We start from the raw sequence: 24,762 nt of genomic DNA on the forward strand, positions 1-24,762 counted from the left end.
AAACAGCTTTAGGTTAGAAAATATCATTTGGGGCCAGCATGGTGGTGCTAGAGGTAAGGTGTCTGCCTTGCCAGCTCTAACCTAGAATAGACCATTGTTCAATCCCCTGGTGTCCCATATGTTCCCCCAAGCCAGGAGAGACTTCTGAGTGCATATCCAGGAGTAACTGCTGAGCATTGCCAGGTGTGGCCCAAAAAACAAACAAAAAAAAAAGTCATTCTTATTGCTTTAAAAGGGCAAAGTGTAAACCCCAGTTGGCACTTTTCTTTTCATCTACATATTTATTCTAAATTATTAAAAAAAAGTCATGAAATTTTTATCAAGAGGTGTATCTTGACTTGTAAATAACATTAATGATAAGACAGTGCTGGATGATATCAGCTATATTATTTAGATATGCTATTCATTGCATTTAATCCTATACAGAATCTAGAAAGTCTTTACCTTCGAATTTCATCCTCTCATTGAAATGCTGCCAAATCCTATTTACTAAAGGATTTGATGGTTACCTCTTATTTATTATACCTTTTTCTTAATGGCACATAAATAGAAAGTCTATCAGGGGTCTCAAACTCAATTTATCTGGGGGCCACAGGAGGCAAAGTCGGGGTGATCCTTGAGTACAAAGTTAGTAGTAATCTTGAACATTGGGGGTGTGACCCAAACAACTAAAACAAAACAAAACATAAAAAGATTCCTCTAGGGCAGGGCCACAAAATGTTGTACAGAGGACCGTTTGTGGCCCTCGGGCTGCAAGTTTGAGACCCCTGATTGCTATGGCTCCATAGCAAATTTTTGCAAATAGAACCATAGAACACAGCCCATCTGCCTCATTTTAAGACAAACTTGAGGTATACATAATACAAAGAAACAAACAAGTAAGTTTATAAATATGCACATATATTCAACTATATTTTATATCCATTTCTTAGTTATTTTCCAGTTTAGTGGAGTTAAATTGTAAAAAGGAAAAGGTTAGAGAAAGAAGTTCCTAATGCTTTTCATAGATTGCAGCTGCAGCTTCTTATTGTGCTAAGCTCTATCTACATGAATGATTGGCACAATTTAAAAAATGTAATCACTGTACAGAACAGAGCAGCTAAGTTATGCTTGATTGTATTTTCAGAATAAAGTTAAAAAGGATAAAAGGTCAGTTGTTTTAATATACTGTCTTCACATTCTGCTTCTAAATTTCATTATTGAACTATTTTATGTAAAAATTAGAATGGTAAAATTTAGCCTGGGAGTGAAGCTCACACGGAAAAGGTAATCAGTTAGCCTCAGTAGTCAGCTGAGCCATATCTCTCAGCTTAGTAATGTTGGTAAATGTTGGTAAATGAGCTAGTACATTCCCAAGCTTATTTTCACTCTGGCCACCACCCTCTTGGGGCTGCTTCTCTGAGCTCTTTACACAGGGCATTCAGGAAGTCCCACAGATGGCAAAACTACTTTGTTTCAGTTCTTCACGTTGCTTGACTCAATTCTTTTGCCTACCAGAGGACAAATCTACATTTGATAATTTGATGATAGTTCTTATAGTAAGAGTAATTATTCATTAAAAAGCACCAAAAACTCATAATTTTAAATAGCTTCGTTTCCGTTTTACATTTTTTATCAAAAAGTTAATGTGTAGTGTACCTTGTTAATACTATAACCTAATTTATATAGAGCTGAGAATTATGAATGGCACCATTCACAACATCTAGAAGTTTTTGTCATATACATGTTGGAACATTTGGGGGGGGTGGGCCACACCCATTTGACGCTCAGGGGTTACTCCTGTCAATGCGCTCAGAAATCGCTCCTGGCTTGGGGGGACCATATGGGACGTGCCAGAGGATCAAACCGCGGTCCGTACTACACTAGCGCTTGCAAGACATATACCTTAATTCTAGCACCACCTCTCCAGCCCTGTCAGAACATTTTTAAGTAGCAAACTTCTCCATGAATACTAGACATACACACAACATAAATGACCTCGTAGTTGAAGTATGTCTTAATGACCTCATGGTAGAAACTGCTTGATAAACATGGAATACCTGCTTAGTAACATGAGCTGTTTCTCATTGTTATCAATGGACATCTGAACAGTTTGTATACCCAAATCCACGTAGTGTTTTCAAAGTATTATTTGCCAAAGAAATAGACAGCTGAAAGTCTCTTTCCAAGAATCAATTTTTTTTAAATATTTTGATTTGAATAAATACCTTCAAGCAATTTTGTGACACCAAATAATTCTTTCTATATGTCTACAAATCTTTTTTTAATAATATTTTATTTAAACACCTTAATTACAAACATGATTGTGGTTGGGTTTCAGTCATGAAAGAAAACCTGCATCACCAGTACAACATTCCCATCACCAATCTTCCTCCTCCGCACCCCACCCCCCACCTGTGTTCTAAACAGGCTTTTTATTTCCCCTCATACATTCTCATTGTTAGGATAGTTCTCAATGTAGTTATTTCTCTAACTAAACTCATTCCTCTTTGTGGTGAGCTTCATGAAATGTGCTGGAACTTCAGCCCTCCTCTCTTTTGTCTCTGAAAATTATTGCAAGCATGTCTTTCACTTTTCTTAAAAGGAGTTAGGAGATTACATAAAGCTATACATGTTTATATTTTGAACCCAAAACCAAGCAATAAAAATTATTTTTGTATTCTTTAGCTCTCCCTGTCCCATTTCCACTCTCCTGTTTCTCCTTCCCTTAGATTGCGTCATAGAGAGTAAGTCAGTGTTCATTGACTCCCAGGTAATCCTATGGAATTAAAATAAAGGGTAGAGTGAGGATTGTGAAACATTTGGCATGTTATGTGGTTTTCCTTGTCATTTTTCTTTGTGACAAACTCATTACAATGCCTGGTGATGAAATATCTGCAGTGGGTAAAGGCAGCTATGCACCAGCTGTACTTTGTAGATGCTAACAATAAGAGATAGTAAAGACATTTATTTTGCTACAGAACAAAGTAAAGAGAATATGCCTGTGAGTGCTAGATTTGGGGAGCAAGGGTAAAGGGAACAAATGAGTTGACTGACAGTCAATAGATGGAAGCTTTGGAGTACAATAGAGGTGCAAAAGGAGGTAACAGTCTTCACTAAAACCATACGGACAACAAATAATGGAGGCTTGGGAAGGAGGAAATGGATTAAAATGACAAAGGGATTGGTAAGGAGAGTAAGAGAAAACTGAACACTATTGTAAACATATTAAGTAAAATAGAATTTTAAAAATGTGTCGGAGTCAAATCGAAAGGACACGCTCTTCGTCCCAAACCTTGTTTCCTGGAAAGAAACTACAACCACTACTCCTGCTGAGTCATTTTATGTGGCCCTTCTTCTCAAACCCCCCAAATGTGGACTGATACATGCTACTGGATTCGGCTCCAGAAGGACTCATAGTCCAAGGGCACTACCTAATCCCTTACTGCTGCAAACCACTTCTCAAAATCAACAAGACTATCATGTGGAATGAAAATCTGCCCTGGACCTCCCTTCCTCAAAAATATCTTAAAAGACTTAATGGGGATATCTATATTTTCCTTGTATGCTTACTACCTTAATTGTTATACCTCTTAGTGTGTTTATTTTCAAAGAAATAGGAGCCTTCTCCTATTTTTAATTATTAATTTTTAAAATATTTATCTTTTATATATGTTAATTTCACTTGTTTTGGTTCTGCTTGGTATAAATTCTAAAAGAAAAAAGTCCTGCTTAGGATAAAAGCTCAGGTCAAAAAACAGGCTACAGAGACAGAGACTGAATAGTCTGTCATTCTTACCCCCACATACACCAACAACGTAATATGGCACCATTTTCTTTTGTATAGGCATACTAAAAAAGGGGGAAATCTTAGTATAAAAACAAACACTTATCTACTAAGGAACAGAGTCTTTACATTTTATAATACAAGGGCACCTCCACCCTGAATATATGTCATGAGGACTGGACTCCATATGATCGGACAGTGACATCCAACCCAGATCCCAAAGGAAGATCCGACACAGCTTCCTGCAACAGCACCAGAAACCAAACTCCCCCTGGGGAATCCCTAATACCGCTCTGGCGACAAGTTGATACAACAACCTGATAATGAGGAAACAGCAAAAACTTGATCCAAGAGCAGGTTGCTCTATCTCATCAACTAATGGTAAGATGAAATCAGAAGACACGCTGTCATTTGACCTGCACAAAAACCAAGATCACTAATTATAGAAGATGGACTTTGACAACTGCTACTGGGCAGGACTTTTCCTGGGACCAATAAGAAATATTCTAGCCTAGGCTTCGGCCTAGGATTTGTACAAAAACAACCCCAGAGTTTTGACTGAAAACTGTGACTGAGCAGAACTCCTGGAACCATACGGAAAGACTCTACCCTAGGCTTCAGCCTAGGGTCTGTGCAAAAAACAAATGTGACAGAACAGATTTTCTAGAACCATAATGAAAAACTCTCTCCTAGACTTTGCCCTATGACCTGTTTAAATACAAAGATCTCTAGCTATAGAGGACTGATTTTGTCATCCACAACTGAGCAGAAAGTCTCCTGGTGCCATAAAAAGACCTTGGGGTTTGATAATGAGCATGCATGGAGCCTCTAGTTGCTCCCATGACAGTATGCTTCAAGGTTGGAGAATGCTGTATCTCCTAAGCCAAGGGAATTGCCTTTCGAACTCCCCCTATACTTATTGTGCTTATGCAACAAAACAAGACAAACAAACAAACAAACAAAAACAAAAATCCTTGCCACACAAGCCCTTCATTTTTTCCCCCATTCTTTCTTTTCTTTCTTGTAGTTGTTCTTTTGGTAACAATTCTTTGTTGCTGCTGTTGTGTTTTCGTCATTGCTTGTTTTTCTTTTTCTTTTTTTTTCTTCCTTCTTTTGAATTGTTATTTATAGCCTCTAGATGGATTCTCCCCAGTTTTTTTCCCTTTCTTTTTTTTTTCCAACAGAACCACAGAACTTTAATCATCTTGTTCTCCCTCATAAATTGAGGGGAAAAATGGATGGTACCAGGAGCAACTAGTCATATAAACATTGAGTGAAAATAAGAACTGATAAGACTTAAGCACCAAACCCAAAGTCAATGACACCAAGATAGATACCCAATCTTCAAAAACTTATACACACAAACCTATATGGGGTGGGGAGGAAGGACACTTGGAATTATGGTCATGGGAATGTTGCACTGGTGAAGGATTATATATATGTATATATATATATATAATCAAATAAAAAGAAAAGAAAAAATAAGGCCTCCCAATTCATACCACAGGCTGTGTTCTTTACACTGGCTGTGTAGAAAGAAGAGGTACAGTAAATGCACCCATATACACCTCAACCCAGGCCCTTTGCCTGGTCTGTATTGTGAATTGGGGGGACAAAAAAACCTATATACAAAAGAGGCCTGTTACACTAGCAGTCTATGGAGCAAAAGGGAGAAGTATGGGATGCATGCTTGGAACAGTGGTAGAGGGAGGACAACACTGGTGGTGGGAATGGCCATAATTCATTGTACCTAAGTACCTTAAATATTACTGTGAAAGACTTAATTCACTTTGATCACAATAAAAATTATTAAAAAAGAAAAAAGTCAAAAAAATTTGTGGGAGAAATTAGAGAGATAGTATAGTGTATAGGTCAGTTAGTTGCTTTATACTTGGTCTGCCAGGGTTTTATCCCTGGTACCACATATGGTCCCCTCAACAGTATAAGGAGTTATTTCTGAGACTAGAGCTAGGAATAAGTCATGCTAGGTTTGGCCCCTTACAAACAAAAAGCTTTAAAATTGTGGTAAAAATGTTAATTCTTCTCTAAGTTTATAAATATCTTTCCCAGTGCCCACTTAGTGATACTTTCACTCCATGTGTGTGGAATATGAAAACTGGTACAGCAGAGCAGAGCATAGTTCTGGGCCTTGACTGACACGGATTCAAATTGTAGCTCCCATCCAGCTCTTTAGCCTTGGTTTACTTATCATATTTGTTAAAGGAAAATCAAATACCTACCTCATAAAGTTATTAGAGAATGAATGTAAAACATACCATTGCTCATATCTGCTATAAATTTGTGATTATGGCTACAATGATTGTGGCCTCTAACATATACTTTTGCCTTAATCTATTTTTAAAAACACAAAAATATGGTTTTTTTGTTCTACTGAAAAGGATTACTTGAAGGAACACCACCTCTAGCCAATTGAGACTGTATTTATCATCCAAACTAGGGCACATTGAGATTGAAATTGAGTCCTAAGCTGATAGAATAGATATACAAAAATCTTTAGAAAATGTGAGTTTTATCAATGAGAATAAGAAAGTGAAATCCTAAACTCCCTTCTAATTTATAACTTCAAGTTTATAACTGAAGCACAGTTGAAGGGGAAGGAGCTAATTTTCTCAAAAGTGATTCTATTTAAAAAAGATTAGTCATTGCACCTGCTATGTACTACAGTGATTCCATTTTTAATGGAAAAGATCTAAACAAAAAACCTTTATTTTTTAAATTTATTTAAAGAAAATACATCACATAATTGACATAACTGATCATAATACGTTTGTTTCAAGATGACAGAAAGCAATGTTATTTAAAAAATAAAAAATAGAAAAGCTAAAAAATGGAAGAAAAAGGAAAGAAGAAAAAGTTCAGTAGCAAGTATATTTGTGAAAATTATTGTTATTTCCAATGAACTCATTAAGACAATAGCAGATGGTTTAGTAAGCTTTTTTAAAATATAAGAGATGAAATAATACAGTAAAAAAGGTGTTGTTTGGCAGTTGTTGTTGTTTGCATAGACCCAGCAAAATATAGGATAAATAGAAATGAAAAGCCTTTGGCCTAAATACAGTAAAACCTTACCCCTAAATTATTCTGGCAAAAGACTAACTCTTGACTCCAGGTATACTAGATTGTTCAACCCCTGAGTCATTCTCTGTGGTCCCAGTAAAAGCTTTTCACATAATTGCTGTTGTTGCTGTCAGGTATCTGTAGTTAGAGATCCTGGTTTCTGTACAGATCCTACATCGCAATCAGAATGACATGGAGCAGGGGTGGTGAACAAGTTCAACACAAAGAGCCAAAATTTTAAACTGTGAGAGTCAGAGAGCCACAACATGCAGTGACCTGCCAAAACAAACACTCACTTAAAAGTGTAGTGTTAAATAATTAATGATGGAGAAGGATAGAGGTGCAGGATGGATGGAGGGATTTTTCTCTGCCATCCCAGGCTACGTGGCTCCGCAATCCCCATTCAGCTGGTGGGTCCCAGGTTTAGGTGAATGGTGAAATCAGACTCATCCAGAGACAGGCATCAGGAAGCATCAACTTTATTCATGCCCTGTCCACCACATGTGTGGCCTATATCATAACCTTTTAAGCATTCAGTCATTCTTAGCTATCCCTGCATCTTAACTCCTGTCAGCCATCTTCCCTTTGACCTCCATGCTGGCCAAAGACCAAAAGGGCCTAATCCCCTCTGGTCCTTACTTTATCTACCTTTTCCAAGACCCCTCCCAGGAATGGGCGTGGTCTTGCAGGTAAGGTCAAATTACCTAGGGAGAATGGAGGGATGAGGCTTCATCTCCCCTTCTCTGAAATATAAAAGAACCTTTTGTAATACTGACTCCATCTTTAGCCAAAGGTGGGTTAATAGTTTCATGCAACATAATAAAGTGAAAATTAACATACCAGCCCTTTTCAAAAACATAACATTTCTGCAAAATATACTATACACCTGTAACTTAAAATTCTTTTAATGCTTTTCTACCAAGCACTATTCCGGAACTTTCATGTTCCTATACTTTTAAACTATATTGGGGGAATATTCTGTTCCTATTAACCTTCCCTACACACAAGTACTGCATAAATACATAACATACACTTTAAAAACAGGCTAAGTACATTAAAATACACACAGTAAAACATTTTGCAATAGAAAATATTAACTATGGAAAACAAAACACATTTAAATTATAAAGAAAATGACTTAGACAAAGATGCAGGCGGTTAGAAATCAGATCTTTAAATGGGCTAAACTGTTATTACTTCTTTTTTTTAAAATTTTTTACACTACTACCTATTTTTTCCCCATTACCAACACCAATTGTGAAATTCCTTCACCTAAAACCAAATGTCCAGATGATTAATTTGTCCCACGCTGTTCTCACCACATGGTTTACTTCCATAGTCCCAGGCCCCGCAGTCGGTTTGCTCGTGCTGTTGACCTTTGTGATCTGGAGGGTGGATTCCAGGCTTGCTGCTTTTCCAGAGCAGAGCAGAGCAGAGCCAAGCCGCAGGTGTTGCCGTTTCTGGGCTGATTAGGAGATTTTCCACCGCTTCTTTGCTGCAGGATGGGCACTGTTAGCTGATCACCTCTGCCTTTTCTCCTCTCCGGGCGGCAGGTTCCGCTGCCACAACGCAACTTGTTTGCAGCTTTTTTTTTTCTTTTTTTGCTTCAAAAAGGATCTAATTTTAACAATAATATATGAAATACATATTGCATTTTGCAATTTTGAGTGAGGGTCAAAATCCTGCAGTGATGGTGAGGGTGTGCTGCATCCTCCACACTAAGAACTAACGGCCAGATGTGACCCAACCTGTGACACATGGGTCTCCCACTCGCCTGCCCGTGCAGTTGTTTCCCAGGGATGGGAGCTGGGATGACACAGCCTGGGGGTGGGACTACGCACTCACTCGGAGATCTCTCCTCAGAGGTCCCTCCTCAGAAGCAGCATAACAAAATCCAAACTTGGCAAAGAACTACAGTATACAAAATAATGAGAAGAGGCAAAGAGCCGCATTCATTTTGGCCAGGAACGTGTGCGGCTTGCCTCGTGTTCGCCATCCCCGATGTGGAGCATCTTCTGGTTTCATTTCACCATTAGGGGGCAATGTGAATAATCCTGCCCTGAAAGCAGGTTTTTGTTGTTGTCAAAAGAACCCACTTTAGAATAAGTGGATGCCAAGGCAGCAGCATGGTCTTCCCTGATAGAGGTTTGCTTCCTGGTGATGGTGTAGACAACCATGGTTTTTCTATAGATGGTATCCATGGTTCAGGGGTGAATGAACAATGTCCATTCTTCTGAGGCATAAGCCAAGTCATTATGACAATGTTCAGGGTGTAAGGCCCCACAGAATAATGAAATTTGTATGTTCCTATCTCTATTAGATATGAACTTTCTTGCACATGTATTATTTTACCATTTTAATGTGCCTGTGCAAAAAAAGAAAGATGACACATGTTATTACTGGTGCTCATGGGGGCTGAGGTAACAAGTCCAACAATACCCATAACCTTATTCTAACATGATCTCTAAATAGAAGACTTTTCTACCAGAATTCCTTATTGAACAGATCACAAAAAACCAGGGGGGAATTGTTACTAAAAATGAGGATATTCAATATGGGTTATACCAATTAAGGGAATACATTTAAAGAAATATTTAAAGAATATTTGATATGTCCCCTGTAAGTCTTTAAGAAATAGTTGGTGGGTGAAAATCCAGAGCACCACTTCAACCTGTTATTTGGCCTTTGGAATCTGAAAAATTGTTCCCAGCAGTCACATATCAGGAAATGTCTTTAAGCGGGGGTGGGGGGGACTTCTCAGAAACCGAATCTGTTAGCAAGCAAGGGTCCACAGTGAAGGGATGTGGAGGAAAATGGGCCTATGAGAGCAAATTAATAGCAACAGAATATTGTTTTTTTCTTGGGCTGAGAGTCTATTTTTTCCCTTTGGGAGCTGGTTGGCAACTGGCTGCAGTTGGGAGAATGATCTGCTTCATGAGGAGCCAAGAACTGAGGGTAAAAAGAGTTAAATGTGGAATAATAATGGATCAGGGTGAAAGAGTGAAGGGCTAAAAAAGAGTTTGTAAGGTGGTAAGCAAAGGGGGGGGTGAGACATTCTATATATTGCAGACGGACATTAGACAGAAATTGGTATGGCGAACCTATACACTAATGCACATAAATCAACAGACACTCAGGATCAATTCATGGGTTACAATAAAAAAGCTGACCCAGGTGAAATGGGACAAAATGCTTAAAAATAAAATAATATAAAGCCAACAAGTTTTTCATTTTCTAGGCCAGTCATGATTGGTGAATAAAGTCATGATGACTTTACTGAAGAGAAGCTTCATGGATTAGATATAGTTAGATAGATATAGTTAGATATAGATTAGATATGGATTAGATATAGTGCATTCTTAGAAAAAAATCATGATTTTCACGTCTATAAAGCTAATTGAATGGTAATAAACTCTGTATGTGGAGTTTATTTCATATGTTACAGATGGACATTGGACAGACATTGGTGTGGTGAACACATATACTCCTGTGTGTATATCAACAGATACTGAAATTAGATCCATGGGTTACAGTTGAAAAACTGACCCAGGTTCAATGAGACAAAATTATTTAAAATAAAAAGTAAATAAGATAAAAGAAAATAAAATAAAGAGAGAAAATAATATATGTATGTAAAACTGGCTAGTCTGATGTAAAGGTTTTCTATTTTCTAGACTAATCATGATTAGTGATGGTAAACTTTCTTTAGAAAGGCTTCATAGATTATACTGTGTATAGAGCATTCTTAAAAACAATCATAATTTTCAAGTCTAGAAAATTCAGTGATGTGGTAGTGAGTCCTGTATGTGGAGTTTATATTGTCCAGTGGGTCTCGAGCATATTGTTTCCTTTCCTAAAAGCAATCTAAAATTATGAACATTATGATATCCCACGCAGTTTTGAGAATAAAGACTGATGGGAAGGAAGGTTGCTGGAAAATTCCCAAAGACAGCCTTGCTTGTGTTGAGTGGGGGGTGTTAAGGCCTGGGGTCCCCTTTAAAGTTCTCCTTAGCACTAACCTTGTTGGCACCCTGGGCAAGTGCCCAGTAGTGGCCCTGGAACCCAGGGGGCAAAAAAGGGGAAGACTGTAGGGGGAGTGGAAGACCCATAGACTCGGTAGAAGACATTGGGACTCAGGCCTCTCAGCTCCCCACTCTGGCAAAGTCCTCCCTGTTCCCAGGAAAGGGAGATTAGGCAGTGGTACTGGGAACCAGAAGGTTGCTGGAGATTTCCCAAAGAGCCCCACTTGTGTTGGGTCAGGGGGGTTAAGGGCTGGGGTCCACTTAAAAGTCTTCTCCAGCATCAACCTCACTGGCCCTCCCAAGGAGGTGTCAGTGGTGGCCCTGGAACCCAGGAGGCAGAAGTTTGCCATGTCTCAAAGAACAATTGAGATTAATATTATTGATATTCCTGGGTTCATTCCTCTGCTTGGCAGTCAATTGGCTGAGTTGTCAAAGTCTGGGTCCTAACTATGACACCAACTCAATCAGGTGCCTGGATTGCTATACCTCTAAGATCTCTATTATTTTAGAGTTGTTAATTGACTATAGTACTAATGCATAGTAATTTCTGTAGTGTTATCTTTTCTAAATTCAACTCATAAATTCTTCTGAAAATTTCAGTTGTCTTAGCTTATAAAAAATAAGTTACTCCAGAAATAAGTTACATTCCACCATGATGGAATGAATAATGTCAGTTGTCATCTTTATTTTGAGGGATTTTTGTTTATTTGTTTTTATACTTTAGACAACATTGTTTTTTTTTAAGTCAAACAGTAAATCTCTGTGGAAGACACTATCATCTGTTAAGGAAAGAAGAAAGAATGTTTGAACCTGAACTACAAAAAGTTAGTCACTATCTAGGTTTTGCAACTAGTAAATTTAGAATGACAAACTTGGCAGAGTGGGGTGCTAGAAGTTTTGTTCCTAATGTCATTAAATTAAACACAGAGACTTTATAGGGAAGTAGATGCTTTCATATTTGTATCACTGGATAATAAAAACAGAATGTATTTAGATTTTAGAAAGTGCAGAAGTCATTTATAGTGCCCATATCCCCAAAATACTTTGTTTTCATTGTGTAATTTGGAAGGTCTTGAATACACACATATGTATACATAGTATGATTTCTCTCTCTCTCTGCATTCATTGGAAACTCATTTTGAGGTCTTATCAATCTGCATCAAATACCAACATGTGACCAAATTTTTCATTTTTCTACCAAGATTCTTCACAGTTAAAGCTTATTATTTTGCAACTCATATAGAAATTTTGATATTTACATTGCTAAACATAAAAAGACAATTTGTAATTACTCATACATTTTATGATATAGAAAGAAATTAAAAGGCAGTTACAAACACACTAACCCTTATCTTGTTTCTAGAAAGTAATTTTAAAACCTAAGTTAATGATTTTGAATTAAATTGCTATAGAAGATCAATGAGTTCTAAATAAGAAGGTTCTGAGGTTTAAATTTTTATACACACAGAACCAATTTATTAGATTAAAAATTAGGGGTCAGAGTGATAGCATAGTGGTAGGGCATTTGTCTTGCATGCAGCTGATCCAGGTTGGGCGCTGATTAAATCCCTGGCATCCCATAAAGTTCCTGAGCCAGGAGTGATTTCTGAGCACAGAGCCAGGAGTAACCCCTGAGTACGGCTGGGTGTGGCCCCCAAAAAACAAAAAGCAAATAATTATACTCATGAGTCAGTGTGAAAGCAGAAAAGGTAGGGCATTTGCTTTGAGTGCAGTCAACTCAGGTTTGATCTTTGGAATCTCACATGATCTGCTACATCTGCCAGGAGTGATTTCTTAGCTCAGAGCAATAGTAAACCCAGAGCACTGCCAGGTGTGGGTCCCAAAACCAATGAATATAAATATATATGTGTGTGTGTATATACTTGTGAAATTAGGTCTTAGTCTTTTTCCAGCTTAAATCAAAATTTGATTTGTTTTGGGGTCACACCTGGTGGTGCTTAGTGATTAATCCTGGCTTCACATTCAGGAATTACTCCTGGTGGACTCAGTGGATCAAATGGGATGTCAGGGTTTGAAGCTGTGTTGGCTAAGTGCATGGCAAATGCTCTACTCATTCAATTTATCTCTGATCCCAGGGATTTGATATTTGTAATAATTTTTATTGAGACCAATGTGAATTACAAGTCTTTCACAGTTATATTTAAGGTACATAGTGCCAGTGAACTAGAGAAATTCTCCCCACCAGTGTTGACCTCCCTCCGGTGATTTGATTTTTAACAATAAAATAGTGCAGTCTTTTACTTTGTAGTAAAAGTCATTTTTTTCTAACTTTTAAACCAACAACTTTAATTGTTTTTAATTTGATGGTCTATTTTATTTATCCCACCTTGGGAGGTTTCTAATAACTTATTTCCATACTTATTAAGATTTTTTTTTTGTATTTGGGCCACACCCAGTGATGCTCCGGGGTTACTCCTGGCTATGTACTCAGAAATCACTCCTGACTTGGGGGACCATATAGGACACTAGGTGATCGTATCTTGGTCCATCCTAGGCTACTGTGTGTAAGGCAGATACCTTACAGCTTGCGCCACCACTCCAGCCCCAGGGATTTTTTTAAAATCTAAGTTTTCATGCGTTTAAGTAAATCTTTATTCTCTACATTGGTATATTTTACCTGGTTTCAACTCTAGATTTGAAACTCAAGATAAGATAAATGGTACTTGGTTACCTCCTCCAAGGTTTCCATGATTATTCTTTATAAATAGGTGAGCACAGGCTACACATACTAAAATATAGAGGCAACTCAGTTTTTTTCAAATTCTTATTATAATATGTATATAACTGTAGACTTGACAATATTTTTCACTAATATTCTATAAAAGCATAAAATTCTGTTTTGAAAATCATATTACATGTATTTGTTATGTGTCCCCAAATACAAGACTGAAATACAGAAGTGGCACTGTGGTCAACAAAACTATGAAAACATGGGTGATTTAAAAACATATCACATAAAGTATTTGCAATACAATAAAACAATGCAACAAGTTATCACTATCTGTCCCAATGAGCTAGATACCTGTGGAAGTCAGGTGTATCCCAAGTACTCTGTATTTATTAACTTGGACATTATATATACATTATATTTAAATTGCAATAATTAATAGATTAATTCACTCTACAATTATAAAGAATTATGAAGAATGAAGAGATTCATTCATTCTGCAATTATTTATGCACCATTTTCTAAAAGCTGGATGTAAATTAATGAATAAAAATGAATAATATGCTCTCATGTAATTAATTGTATAAATTTGAATGTGGAATGAAAAAGTAATCAGAAATGAGTGAAACTATGCCAGATAATGAGCAAGGCTATAAAAAAAAGTACAAGGGATTATGTGAGAAAGAGTCGTTGAATAACTAGGAGGAAGATATTTAGGATAGGATGGTCAAAGAAGCCTCTATAACGGAAGTATTGGAGTGGAAACCAGTCATGAGAATCTCTCATAAATTATTATTGCCATTTATCAGGCAAATGAGAAGCAGGTCCAATACCTTGAAGGTCAGCTATGTGTGAGAACTGTGCTGTATAGAGTTGAGAAAATTAAAACATACATATGAACAAATATGACATTTGATTTCTTCAAGTAGTAGTTGATTTCATTAAGTAGTAGGAAAAGGCCTACCTTCAATATATGATGGTGGAGATAACATGTAAGTAAGCAAGCCAACACTATGTAACAAAATTCTCTAAGTCTGACCATCATTTCACAGAAGGATGGGAATGAGCATGACCAGTCATTCCAGGCAATGCAAAAGGTTAGAGATTTCTCAAAGAATTACTGAGGGTCATCAATATTGTAATTAATTGCTGACTTTCCTAATAAATTATATTGAATTAAGATACCCCATATAAAACATCAAAATATTCTAGAAAAATGCAGCAAACCAGTTCAAGTATAGTTCCAAAATTCTTTCTCCCTAAGACCATAATTCGTTCATATGTTTAATTTTTTTCTCATCCAAATATCTGTAGTACAACAAATAATCTGAGATTTTTGCCTTGGGTAAGTTTAAAAATAATCAATATAAAATATGATATTTTTCCTAAAACTGTTAAAATCTACCATGAATTGCCATTTTCAATCATAGTTAGACATGTCAATTTCTTACTAATTTTTTGCTAACAGACACAAAGGATTAGTAATTTCTGTATCTTAGTAACTTTTTTTGGGGGGGGGCCCACACCCTGCAGTGCTCAGTGGTTACTCCTGGCTGTCTGCTCAGAAATAGCTCCTGGCAGGCACGGGGGACCATATGGGACACTGGGATTGGAACCAACCACCTTAGGTCCTGGATCCGCTGCTTGCAAGGCAAACACCACTGTGCTATCTCTCCGGGCCCAATTTTTTCTCTCTTTATACTGGTCATATTGTGCTCAGAGCTTCTGGAAGCTACCCAGTTCTTAAGTTCTTTCTCTTTAAACCATAATTCCCTCTGGAAAACAAATAAGCTTTAAAAGAAAAAACACCCTGCAATTAGAATATAAATGCAATATTCCAGTAGCTTATGACTGGAATATAAATATCATTTTAAAGACTCATGCAAATGATGGTGTTAATGTAATAACAAGCAAGGATCATAGCTCAAGGTTGACATCTTTCCCCTTTCACTCAGAACCCTGCCTTGGCTTCTTTCATTCAATGCTTCATTGGAGCAAAATGTTCCTTTTCTTCTTTCAGAGTCTCATGAAAGATTTGGCACAGGGTGGTTTTTTGTTTGTTTTTTTGTCAAATATCTTACTTTGTTGCTTACTCATGAGATCCTATAGATAGCAAATTTTTAGTTTCCTCATAGAAAAATGACTTAAGGAAGGCTCTTGGGCCAAGAGGAGAAAGTGAATGCATCACATATGTGGTTTTCAGAATTGTAACTGGTCTCAACCTCAGGTTAAGATGAGAAGAGTGAAAGCACACCCTTTTAAATAGTGGATGGAAAAACTGAACAGTTTCACATCTCCTTTCCTGACCAGCCTTTGTTAATTAAGGAAAGTATAGAGTGGAACAAACTTTATTTGTGCTAAACTTTATTTATGCTAGATGATTATAGTATTTCATTTTGCTTTGTTTTGTTTTGTTTTGGGTCCAAAACAGTGATGTTCAGGCCTTACTCCTGGTTCTGCACTCAGGATCACCCTGGCAGTTCTTGGGGACCATTCCATGTGTGTTACTGGGCATCAAATTCAGGTCCACCATATACAAGGAAAGCACCATACCAACTGTACTATCTCTTCTGACTCCTTTAATTTAACTTTCAAAAAATGATTATGAAATACTGATTTTTATTCTATTTGTAGAGGTAAAAAAATAAATTTTAAAAAACTTAATTGAGTTGTTTAACCTTGTAGTTTCCAGTGGCAAAAATTTACTCTCCAAAAACGCTACTGAAAGTGAACAAGACTGTGTGATATATTTGTTTTGCTAATGTAAAAAGGAAATACAATACTGATTTGAATAAATTCAAGATACAACTCCCAGTGAACATTGATAGATATGACTATCACCTAAAAAATGTAGAGCTAGTAATAGATTCTGGATTCCTAGAAAAAACTAATTTAATCTTCTAGCTTTCTTTTTCCCAGTGGAAAAGTTGGTAATAGAGAGCACTCAAAAAAGGGTAAGTTGAATAATAAATAAATAAGAAATGTTAAGATAGTGTTATTTTTTATTATTATATTATATAGAGATAAAAGTCTAAAGAATTAAACATGAGAGTCAAGATGCAAAACAAGTTAAATAAAATAAATAAATAGAAAGTAGTAAGGAGGTAAGGTGCTTGCCTTGCATGTGACTGACCTTTGATCATCAGCACCAGAAATGATCCCAGAGCACTGCCAGAGTTATCTCTGAGAACAGTCAGGAATGAACTCTGAGCAACAGTGGGTTTGAACTAAAAAACAATAGCCAAAATCAATATCCAATTTAGAAAATACAGGGAGAAAAGACATTATTAGTGAAAGGGGGGAAGTTGCTTATCAGGTAATTTGAAAAGATATTAGAGAAGTTTCAAAAAAAGAGAGGATCTGAGGAGAAGTTAGGGAAGTGGAGAGGCCTCCCCAGGGAAAAGGTGTCTGTGGATGGAAGCTGGCATATGGCCACTTTGGCAGGTTATTAAAAAGAACTGTGCATTTCCTCTACTCTGAGTTCCCTACAGAAGCATTATTTCTTGTGCAAACTTTCTAAATATCTCTATGAGGAGGTGGCCATTGAGGGCTCCTCATTTACAAGCTGATTAATGGAAGTTCAGAGACCTTAAATAACTTGCCATTAGTAACACAGCTATTATGTGGCACAGGTGGGATTCAGTAACATCTGGCTATGGCCAGACTCCCTACTGTCCCTAATGCACTGTTTTCTAAAAGGCCAATGATAGCATGACAGCAGGGCTGTGGAGTCACGCTCATGATTCAAAGAAGCCAGGAACTCTGAGAACAAAGAAATAAACACCTTAGTTGCCTATGAACAAATAAAACAGATAGTGGAAGATCAGATTTAGACTGAAGCAAGAGTTCAAGGTGATCTTGAGTACACGAACAGCTTTATCAGAAAGAACAAACATTTGTTGAGCAATTACCCTGAGCTTGGAGCCTGAAAGAGGTGGATGACTGAGACAAACTCACTTTGGAAGGAGAGAACTATAGCTTTCTTCTTTTTAAAAATTCGTTAAGTCCTTTAATTGAAACATCATGATATACACGGTTACAAAGTTGTTCCTAATTTAGTTTTAGTCATACAATCTTTAACACCTTTCGCCTTAGTGGCACATTTTCTTAGGTAACATCCTGCCCTCCCCCACTGCCTCCTCCCCGGCCTGCCTCTGGGGCAGACATATTTCACCTCCCTCTTCTCTCTTTGCTCCAATTTTTCCTTTTATAAACTATGGTTTGCAATTTTGTTACTGAAGGGATATTATGCAAATCACTTAATCTCGTTTCGTGACCCAGTTCTTGTCCAGAGTGATCATTTCTAACTATCATTTCACAGTGGTACTTTTTCTGTCCTAACTGCACACCCCGCTGTTTGTGGCATGCTTCCTACCATGAACTGATCCTTCTGTTCCTCTTGTCTATTGTCTCTTGATATTAATAACATATTATCTTCAATTTTTTTTGCGGGGTGGGGTGCAAACCCAGTGGCACTCAGGGTTTACTCCTAGCTATGCACTCAGAAATCGCTCCTGGTTTATGGGACTCCAGGTTTCAAACTGAGGTCCGTCCTGGGTCAACCTCGTGCAAGGCAAACGCCCTACCTCTGTTCTATCACTCTGGCCCCACTATCTTCATTTTTTAATATCCCCAAAATGAGTGTGATCTACCCCTCTCCTTCTGACTTCTCCTTTTATGACTTAATATTTCCTATTGTATTCCATTGTGTAGATGTAGCAAATTTTCTTTATTCTCACATCTGTGCTCAGTCTCTTGGGTTATTTCCATATTCTGGCTGTTGTGAATAGTACTACAGTGAATATAGGTGTGTAGTGGGCTTTTCTGCACTGTTTTGGGGCTTCTACAACATATTCTTAGGAATAGTATTGCTGGGTCATCTGGGAGAGCTCAGTTTCTAGTTTTTTGAGAAATATTCATATTGCTTTCTAAAAGACTGGATGAGTCAACATTTCCACCAGCAGTGAATGTAGAGCCTCTTATTCCCTACATCCTCACCAGCATTGGTTGTTTTTTGATGTGCACAGTCTCTGTGGTATGAGATGATATTTCACTGTTGTTTTGATTTGCATCTCCCTGATAATTATGTGGAGCATTTTTTTCAAGTGCTTCTTATCCATTTGAATTTCTTTGATAAAATGACTATTCTTATCTTCTTCTGACATTTGAATGGGGTTAAATATTTTTTTCTTGTTAAGCTCTACCAGTTCCTTATGTTTTCATATAGTAATCCCTTGTGATATGCGTACTGGGTGAATAGTTTCTCTAATTTTATGGGTAGTATTTGTATCCTAGTCACCATTTTCTTTGAGGTTCAGAAGTTTCTTAGTTTCATGTAGTTCCATTTATTTATCTTAGCTTCCACTTGTTGGTCAGTGTTGTTTCATCCTTTAGTATCCTTAATCTTCAATGTCATGGAGTGTTCTGCATACATTTTCCTCCATGTGCCTTATGGTTTCAGGTCCAATATCAAGGTCTTTAATCCATTTTGATTTGATTTATGTGCATGGTATTTTTTGAATGTAGTTAACCAGTTTTCCCAAAACAAATTTTTAAATAGGTGTTACTTGCTCCAATTCATATTTCTTGCCCCTTTTTAAAGAAAGATTCATTTAACATATACCTGAGGCTTAATCTCAGGATATTCAAGTCTATTACATTAATCAGAGGTTCTGCCTTTAATAGCAGTCCTTTTTAACTGCTTCATAGTACAATTAGAAAAAATGTTGGAGAATGTGTTGCCTCCCAACTTCTTTACCCAAAGATTTTTTAGCTTGGAGGTTTATTTCTATGCTTGGAGGTTTTTGTTTCATATGAGTTTCAAGCATAGATTGATCTATTTCTTTCAAAACTTTGATGTATAACCTTTTAGGGATTGCATTTTCTCTCTACAATGCTTTGGGAAGTATTGCCATTTTAATGATAATCATCACAATCCATGAACAGATGATGTATTTCCTATTTCTCTTTTATTTCTTGAAGAAGTGTTTTGTTGCTTTCTTTGTATAGGTCTATATCCTTTTTAGTAAATTAAATCAAGGTACTTGATTTTCTGAGGCACAGTTGGGAATGGGATTTCTCCTTTAATATATTGATTCTCGTCAATTATTTGTATATAGAAAAGCCATGTATTATCTGTATTAGTTTTGTAGCTTGCCACTTTACTATAAAGTTATTTTGTTTCTAGAAGCTTTTTCTGTAGAATGTTTCAGATTTTCTAAATATAGTTTGTCATATGCAAACAATGAGAGTATTATTCTTCCTTTTCTTTGTGGATAACTTTAATATCTTTGTCTTGCCTAATTCCCATGGCAAGTACTTAAGTAATATATTGAATAGAAGTGATGAGAGTAGGCTGTCTTTACTTGTGCCACATTTAGAGGAACGACTTTCAGTTATTTACCAATTAAATACAATGTTTGCTATGGGCTTGTGGTAAATGGATTTGATTACACTGAGAAAATGTTCTTGAATTTGCATCTTTTAGAGATGGGAATTTGTCAAGTGCATTTTCTGTATCTATTAATATGGTCATCATATTATTTTTATGTTTTTCTTTTATTGACATAATTATTGACTTGTATTGATTGACTTATGTATCTTGAACCATTTTGCATTTCTGGGATGAATCCTACTTGTTCATGGTGTATGTGTATGACCTTTTTAATAAATTGTTGAAATATATTAGCATTTTGTTGAGGATCTTTGTAACTGTGCTCATCAAGAATTCTTTCTCTCTTTTGGTAGTGTCTCAATCTACTTTTAGTATTAGGGTGATGTAGCATCATAGAAACAGTTTGGGAGTGTTTTTTTTTTCAATATTCTTTCAATTTTCAATGTTTTCAAATGCAATTATTTTCATTTTCATTAAAAAATCTGAAAAAATTGGCAATAAGTCCTCTTTAAAGATTTGAAAAGATTCACTAGACAATCCATCTGGGCCTGTGATTTTGCTTTTGGTAAGTCTTTTGATTAATACTTCAATTTTCCTGCTACTTATAGTTCTCATTCAGGAATTCCACATCATCTTGGTAAACTTTGGGAACTTATAGAAGCCCCCAAATTTATTTTTCTTCTAAATTCTATGGTTTTGTGGCATAAAGTTGTCCAAAAAATATAAACTTGTTTATCCACATAAGTCCATTGCAAGACTGAGAATCCATGCGAAGAATTTGCTTGCTTAGATTAAATTGCTGCTCTTTCTATTCACAAGTTACATTGGAAAGTGACTAGTTTTTATGGATTCTTTTCCTCCTTACTAAGAATCTTATTTAAATATTATTATTAATATAAAATTTTAATATACATCATTTGAAATAAATATCCCATTATTCTTTTTTAAAAATCTTTCTATCATAGTCACCTAGGAAAATATTTTTCCCCAAGTTCAATAGAGACTATCTCCCAGCTTGACTTAAATAAAAGTTTGGAAGAGTATACTAACTTTTTAGAACCTGAAAACTGTAAAAAAAATCAATTAAAAATAAATCTTTTTATTTAAATTGGGTTCTAGTTTGTAAGTATGTAGAAAGGTATTTGACAAACCTAAAATATACAATGAAAACTTCGAGGTAAGATGTCCTTTAAAATCTTTTCACCATTTCCAAAAGAGAATTTTAAATATTTCTTCATTTTTACTAATTTGGGAATCAGTTCTTTAACTTTGGTGTACATAGTTTTTAAAGTTTTGCATTTATCCACCTTAGAAGGACTTGGTAGAATGCCAAGGGATATTATCTCCTTAGAGGAAAGGTGGAGTCACACAGAAATTCAAAATGCTTTTCTTATTTTTTAAAATTATTAAGGTAATACTGATTTCAAGACTATAAATGTTCTTTTTCATCTGAATCTCTGGAGATCAAAAGAATATATCTCAGATATTTTAGAGTTTGTTTTCATTTGCAGTGATAAGAGGATTGATCTAGAACATAAATTTAAGATTCTATGTAACCTTAGGAAAACAAAAACAGCAGTTAGTTATTAAATGCACATCTTTACAGAAAACTTCATTACATGTACGATATTACATGCAAAGACCTAAAAATATAAATACTTTTAATACCTCATTACATGCAAGGTCCTGTCAACATAAACATTTATTTTTAATTTGTTCCACATTCATATTAGGCAGATAATATCATTTATATCTCTAAATATAAAAACAATCTCAGAGCAAGAAAGTTATTTCCTAAGGTTCATTATATGAGCAAATATAGAACTTGAATACAAGTCTTCCAGTTTCCAGAGTGCATTTTCTAATCTCCTTCAGAAAGTTCTAGGGTCAACTTTACTGGGATCAGAACTCACTTATTACTTACCAGTGAACCATGGGAATTGATGCCTGTGTGATTTCATTTTTTCTTTTCTTTTTTATAATTAAAGACTATTTTATCTAGAATATTAGGAAGTGAAAATGGGACATACTATGAGAAAGATTTCCTATCCCCCCAAATAAAAGTATGTTTCTTTTCATCTTCCTTGCCTGGTCTCAGGTTTCCACTTCTTACATTAAGGAAGGTTTTAGAGTTATGGACATTTTGAAAAGTGTCTAAAATATCTATACTTTGTAGGTAAAAAAAAAAAAACCTGACATCTAAAGAAGAAAAAATCCCAAATCACAACTCGTTAGCTAGTATTTTGTGTTCTGATAGCAATTGCTTTTGTTATTGGAATAAAATTTTGGTTTTGTCTGAGCAAATTATCTATGATCTGGATTATTTAGATAGAAATTAGTAAAACTCTGTTTTGTATGTCTCTTTCTTGTATCCAAGCTATGTAACACATTGCATATATACACATATGTATATACATACATGTATGTGTGCATATATATGTATATATACATTACATATGCTGTTATGTAGAAGAGCGCAGTTATTTCCTCAGTCTGAAATGAATGTCTCTTAACTTTCAGTATCATTCTGCTTCTCATTTCTCATGCTAATCTCAGATATCTATTCTCTTCTAAAGAGGCCTTTCTGATAGTTTTGGTTATTCTGCACTTCCCACTATTTCCAGATGCTTTCCTTCCTGTCATTTGTATTTCCTTAGAATCTCAATAAAATATGTAATTACCGTGTTTATAATCGACTTGTTTACTATTTCTCTAATTATACAAGAATAAAATACCATTAAAAATTTTACAGCATTTGTAAATTTTGATATTCCCAGCCTTGAACCAGGACATAATACATAATAGCTTAAAATTAAATCTGTTTAATTAATTCTCTACCCATTCTTTTCACCACTCAGGCCTCTTCCCACTGTCCATCTATCATTTCTTTCATTAGAATATCTTAAAACATCTTAAACACAAATTGATAAATAAGCTTTTAAGAGAAAAATGAAACCATGAATAGTCATAGGCCTTTATGTTAAAGAAGTAACAAATGCAGCTTCTGTCTTATCTGCATAGATTTGGCATTGGTTTATTCAACTAATTTTAAAAACCTTAGTTGAATGCAATAAAAAGAAATCTAACTCCTAATGAGTAAAAGCAAGACTTAGTAGTCATTATGAAATATAGTCTTGCCAAAGAGATAATATAGGTGTTTATATATTTACCTTGTATATGACTGACCCTGATTTGATCCCTAGCTGGTAGAAATGACACTTAGCTATGCCCCCACTTCATCCTAACACAGAGCCAGAAATAGCTCCTGAATCCTACCAGGTGTGGCCCAAAAAAGTAAAATAAGACAGAGAAAAAAGGGATGCAGATCATCTGAAGTTTTATTCTTAGTCCAGTATTTTTAATCCTTTCAAAACACTTCTTTGGGGGAACTTTCATATTCTCTTTTGTCCTGGCCCATAAAAATTGTTCCCGGTTCCTTCTGGAGTGCCAACTCTAGAGACTCAGACACATATAAAACATTTTGAAGCCTCAACTGATACATATGGCGATGAAGAATAACTGACTACTTCTCTTTCATTTGCCCAGTAGGTGTTTCTTATTTGGTTTTACATCTACCTTTAGTATTGTCAGTCTTTATTTTAGTATTTACCTTGGAAAACCCTGAGAGTTGACTTCTTAGTCAAATTTTATCTAAAGGAAAAATTAGGTTAAAAATAAAATTTAGTAATGAGTACATTAGGGATAAAATAGAAACAGCAATGTCACAGATGGAGTGGATTATACAGGGAATAATTTGTATCTTATTCACCACCATGAAAAATCGAATTTTGTCATAAGTCTGCTTTTCTAAGTGATTTATTTATTTGAAAAACCATGGTTTTGGGGCTGGGAAGGTGGCGCTAGAGATAAGGTGTCTGCCTTGTAAGTGCTAGCCAAGGAACGGACCGCGGTTCGATCCCCCGGCGTCCCATATGGTCCCCCCAAGCCAGGGGCAATTTCTGAGCACTTAGCCAGGAGTAACCCCTGAGCATCAAACGGGTGTGGCTCAAAAACCAAAAAAAAAAAAAAAAAAAAAAAGAAAAACCATGGTTTTAAAGAAAGGATGCAAATTTGTTCTTCCTAATCACAGAATCTAAGTATTTTACACTGATTACTTCAGACAGGTACTCGATTAACCCTTCCCCAATAAATTTTTAAAAAAATTAAAAACTTAAGTATTGTAAAGAATTAAAGTAGACATTACTTACACTATATAAAAATAACTTAAAGTGGATCAAATAAACTTAGGAAGCAAGGTTATAAAACTCTTGGGATAAAAACAAGAATGTATCTTCATGTTTTTAGACTATAATGTGTAACATCAAAAAACAGCAGAGGGGCCAGAGAGATAGCATGGAGGTAAGGCATTTGCGTTTCATGCAGAAGGACGGTTGTTCGAATCCCGGCATCCCATATGGTCCCCCGAGCCTGCAAAGAGCGGTTTCTGAGCATAGAAACAGAAGTAACCCCTGAGCGCTGCTGGTTGTGACCCAAAAACCAAAAAAAAAAAAAAAAAATGGAGAAAAAAATGAGTAAAATAAACTTTTTTAGGACATACTCCATGATACTAAGAGATTACTCCTAATTTTATGCTCAGGTATCATTCTAGGTGGTACTGAGGAATCATGTGTGGTGTCAGGTTCAAACTAGGATTGACGATATGCAAGGCAAGCACACTAATGCCTGTTTCTGGCTTTCAAATTAAATCTTTTTAAACAGACTTTTGTGAAACAAAGGTTATTTAAAAGAAAGTGAAAAGATAAACTAAAAATTTGAGGAAATATTAACAAACCATATATAACAATTGGTTATT

General features: G+C 35.9%; 1 non-coding gene across 1 annotated transcript; it reads left to right on the forward strand.

Annotated features, from left to right (window-relative positions):
- Positions 1 to 5,251: 5,251 nt before the first annotated feature.
- LOC126016603 (small nucleolar RNA SNORA51) lies at positions 5,252 to 5,384 on the forward strand. Its single transcript, XR_007498393.1, has one exon. It is a non-coding gene; the product is annotated as a small nucleolar RNA SNORA51 (small nucleolar RNA).
- The last annotated feature ends 19,378 nt before the right edge of the window (positions 5,385 to 24,762 follow it).

The sequence above is a fragment of the Suncus etruscus genome, chromosome 8 (genome assembly GCF_024139225.1).
Source record: "Suncus etruscus isolate mSunEtr1 chromosome 8, mSunEtr1.pri.cur, whole genome shotgun sequence".
Classification (NCBI taxonomy): Eukaryota; Metazoa; Chordata; class Mammalia; order Eulipotyphla; family Soricidae; genus Suncus; species Suncus etruscus.